Source organism: Chinchilla lanigera, unplaced genomic scaffold (assembly GCF_000276665.1).
Source record: "Chinchilla lanigera isolate Chin_1 unplaced genomic scaffold, ChiLan1.0 scaffold00171, whole genome shotgun sequence".
Lineage (NCBI taxonomy): Eukaryota > Metazoa > Chordata > Mammalia > Rodentia > Chinchillidae > Chinchilla > Chinchilla lanigera.
The window spans coordinates 252,470-257,295 of NW_004955572.1; the positions used below are offsets into that span (position 1 = coordinate 252,470).

Sequence of the window (4,826 nt, forward strand, 5' to 3'; positions counted from 1 at the left end):
TTGAGGTAAAGGCCATCTATTCCTATTTTCTGTAGGGTTTTCAACATGAATGAGTGTTGGACTTTATCAAAGGATTTTTCTGCATCGATGGAGATGATCATGTGATTTTTGTCCTTGGCTCTATTGACGTGGTGTATTACATTGATTGATTTGTGTATATTGAACCATCTCTGCGTTCCTGGTATTAATTCCTCTTGGTCATGGTGTATAATCTTGATGACGTGTTGTAGTCTGTTTGCTAGTATTTTATTGAGATTTTTGCATCTATATTCATTAGGGAGATTGGTCTGTAGTTCACTTTCTTGTTTGGGTCTTTCTCAGGTTTTGGTATCCCGATAATATTTGCCTCCAGGAATGAGTTGGGGAGAAATCCTTCCCTTTCAATTTCATTAAAGAGTTTGAGAAGCATTGGTGTTAAATCTTCCATAAATTGCTTGTAGAATTCAGCTGTGAATCTATAGGGATCTGGGCTCTTCTTCAATGGTAAGTTTTTCATTACATTCTCAATTTCACTGGCTGATATTGAGTTATTCAGGATTTTTATATCTTCTTCATTCAGCTTTGTTAATTCATATGTATCTAGGAATCTGGCCATTTCCTCTGCATTTTCCATCTTATGAGAGTAAAGATTTCCAAAGTAGGTATTGATGATTTTCTGAATTTCTTCAGGATCTTTAATGATTTCAACCCTTTCATTCCTTATTGACAGGTTTTCTTTCCTTTTTTTGAAAAGTTTGGCTAGGTGTTTCTCTATTTTATTTATTCTCTCAAAGAACCAACTCTTTGATTCATTAATTCTTTGTATTGTTTTTTTCCATCTCCATTGTGTTAATTTCTGCTCTGAGCTTTATAGTTTCCTGCCTTCTTTGCACTCTGGGTTTGACTTGCTCTTCTTTTTCTAGGAACTTGAAGTGCAACATAGGATTGTTTATTTCTGCTTGTTCTATTTACCTAAGGTTGGAGTTCACCACTATAAATTTCCCTCTGAGGACTGCTTTCATTGCATTCCACAGGTTCCTCTAGGTTGAATCTCAATTTTTGTTTGACTGTAAATAGTACATAATCTCTATTTTTATTTCATCTGTGACCCATAGGTTGCTTAGGAGGATGTTATTTAATTTCTAACTTTAATGGAATTTTTGTGTTTTCTTTTGTGATTAATTTCCAATTTCATTGCACTATGGTCTGATAGTTTACATGGGATAATTTCAATTTCTTTGCATTTGGTTGAACATGTTCTATGCACTAGTCTATTGTCTATTTTGTTTTGTTTTGTTTTTTTGTTTTTTTGTTTTTCTCCAGTACCGGGAACTGAACTCACGACCTTGCGCTTGCCAGGCAAGCGCTTTGCCGCTGAGCTAAATCCCCAGCCCCCTATGGTCTATTTTAGAGGACATCCCATGCGCAGCAGAAGAGAATGTGTATTCTGATGCTGTTGGGTGGAACACTGTGTAAAGGTCTACTAAGTCCATATGTTCTTACGTTTGGTTATGTTCTGTTATTTCTTTCCCAATTTTTTGTCTAGTTGATCTCTCTCTTTGTGACAGTGGTTTGTTAAAGTCCCCTGTTATGATTGTGTTGCTACTTATTTCATTTTTCATGTCTGTTAGAATTTGTCTTATATAGGTGGGTGCTCCTATATTTGGTGCATAGATGTTTACAACTGTTATCTCTTCCTCTTGAAGCTTCCCTTTCACAAGTATGTAGTGAGCTTTTTTATCTCTTTTGATTGTTCTGGGTTTGAAGTTCATGTTGTCTTCAAACAGAATAGCTACACCTGCTTTTTTCTGGGTTCCAGTCGCATGGAGTATTGATTTCCATCCTTTAATTTTCAGTCTTTGAATTTACTTTTCAGTTAAATGTGTTTCTTGTATACATTATATAGTTGGGTTTTGTTTCCTAATCCACTCTGCAAGTCTGCTTCTTTTGGTTGGTACATTGAGACCATTTACATTGATGGTTATAATGGATATGTACTGGCTTGGCTTTGTGATGCTATTCTCCTGATGTTGGATCCCCCTTTTGCCCTCTGCTTAATTGCTTGATCTGCTTGTTGGTTCCTTTCTGTTGTTTTTCTTGAAGTTGCCGTCTGTTTTATCTCTTTCTAGTATCTCTCTTAGTACTCTCTGTAGGATTGATTTGGCACTCATGAATTTCTTCAGTTGTTCTTTATCATGAAAATATTTTATTTCTCCCTTAAATTTGAAAGATAGCTTTGCAGGGTACATTAATCTGGGTTGGAAGTTGTTTTCTTTCAGTACCTGAAATACTTCACTCCATCTCTTCTTGCCTTGATGGTTTGTGTTGAGAAGTCTGCTGTGATTCTGATAGGCTTTCCTTTATCGGTGATCTGTTGCTTTTCTCTAACAGCTTTTAATATTCCGAGCTTTTGTTGAGTTTCCGGGATCTTGATCACTATATGTCTGGGGCAGATTTATTTTGGTTATGATTAGCTGGAATTCTATATGCTTCACTCATTGGATGTCTGATTCTCTTACCATGCCTGGGAAATTTTCTGCTATTATTTCTGCAAATAGTCTTTTTATGTCATTTGTGTTGACACCTGCTGTTTCATTAATACCTATTAATCTGACATTGTTTCTCTTTGCTTCATCTTGCAGTTGTTGAATTGTTATTTCCTGGTTCCTTGTTGTTTTGAAGAGATCCCTCCTTTCATGATCACTAGCGGCAATGATGTCTTCTAGGTCTGAAAGTCTATCTTCATCTTCTTTCAGGCAGTTGTGCAAGCTTTCAATGAAATTTTTAAGTTCCTGGATATCTATTTGCATCTGTTTAATACCTTCTACTTCTTTTCTATATAGTTCCCTAAAGGTCTCATTGAGTTTTCTCTGCTCTTCTATTTTCTTGTCTGTGTCATCTTTGCATATGCTGAACATTTCTTTCATTATTGTTGTCATTTCTTTTCTCACTTGAGACATTATTTCTGATCTGATGTCTTCTATGACTTGATGGAGTTGTTTCTTTACTTCAATTGGTATCATTTCAGAAATTTCAACTGTATGACTTCCAGGCTTTTCTGTGTTGTTGCCTCCTGGACTTGTTTTGGGTGGTGTGGAGGTCTGAGTTTGCATTTTGCTCCTTCATTTTGTCATTTTTGAAGAACCAGAGACTCCCTGTAGTGCAGTCTCACTGTCCTGATTGTGTGTCAGTGGCAGGGTGAGAGTCTGAATATCCCCAGTGCTCAGTGTAGCTCCTGTGCTGGTGAGTGGTGGCAAGGTGGGGTCCCAGATGCTCCCGACCTTTCTTGCATTCAGTTACCTCCCAGGAGTATGTGGGAATGGTGGGGGAGGCTCGCGGGCATTCCTGAGACTGTCTGGGGCTCCACTCCACTTCCACAAGAGTAGGGGGAGATGAAGGTCAAGTTCACTGAGGCTTCAGATATTGCCCAGGACAGAGCCTGCTTTCCAGACTGGAAGGGGAGGGGTGCGAGTGAGCTCCCTGAGGCCGCTGACTATGTTTAGGTTTCAGCTGAGCTACCAGGGATTTATGAGTTGTTCTGACAGTGACCACCAAGGCCCAGAAGTTGTCCAGGGATCCACATGCCTGACACCCTAGTTGGGGAGGCACCAGAATAGCTCACCAGGTTCCTAAAGGTTTAGTTTGGTCCAGCCCCGGAAGACACACTATGGGTGTGGTGGGAGGTCACCTAGGCCCCAGAGGGTGTCCAAGGTTTCACCTGCCTTGCCCGCTGGTCAGGGATGCAGAGCTTCGACTCACGGGGCTTCCTGAAGATGTCTGGAGTTCAGCCCAGCCTGGGCCCATACACTATGGGTGTGGCAGGTAGCCAAGGAAGCCCCAGAGGGTGCCCGAGCCTTTGCTGGCCTTGTATGCTGATCAGGGAGGAAGAGTCCAGACTCACTAGGCTTTCTGAAGATGTCCGGGGTCAGTTGAGCCTGGGCCCACACACTATGGGTGTGGCGGGTAGCCAAGGAAGCCCCAGAGGTTGCCCAAAGTTTTGCCTACTTTGCACGCTGGTCAGGGATGCAAAGCGGCAACTTACCGGGCTCCCTGAAGATATCTGGGGTCCAGCCCAGCCCAGGCCCACACCCTTATTCTTTCTAGGAAGACTCCATTTCTCAGTCTTTGGGAAGAAACTTGATCATACTCACCAGTTAATCTTAATGAAAGAACTGATGAAAGGCAGCAAGTGAATGTGCCTGCTAGTGTACCTATATGGGAAGTGCTCAAAAGGGCTAACGTTTTCTTTCCTTCATTCTATGAAGGGGAGGTTAAGGCAATGTGAGAGTTGCTCAAGAAAGGAATATGGAGCTGAGAAATGCCTGGTGACTATTCCTGAAGGCTAACTCTACCCTTCAGCTATTGGTAATGGATAGCACAGTTGGAGAAAGAATTATTTATGAAAGGTAAAGACTTAAAGCCTATTACTCTGAGATTTAAAAAGTAAAAGGTGAAATGCTTTTGAATCTTTACCTTACTATTTTAATTGTACTTGTTTATAGGAGACAGTGTGATAATATGATGCAGGTATAGAATGTGTGCTTTTAAATACTGGTCAGATAAGAGTAATTGACATTTACCTTTGCCCTTTCATTACTTTATGAAGGGAGTCTTAAAACTTCTCTCTCTCTCTCTCTCTCTCTCTCTCTCTCTCTCTCTCTCTCTCTCTCATCTATCTACCATCTATCTATCTATCTATCTATCTATTTATTTGTCTATCTATCTATATCCATCTATCTTCTATCTATTCAGTTTTTTGAGACAGGGTCTTGATATGTTGTTCAAACTTGCCTTGAACTTGCTATGTACCCCAGGCTGGGATTGAACTTGAAGCCTTCTTTCTGCCT

The 4,826-nt window shown here is 40.3% G+C and overlaps 1 pseudogene; it reads left to right on the plus strand.

The window, feature by feature from the left end:
- Positions 1 to 4,826, plus strand: part of LOC102008040 — a 58,384-nt pseudogene that overhangs the window by 28,696 nt on the left and 24,862 nt on the right.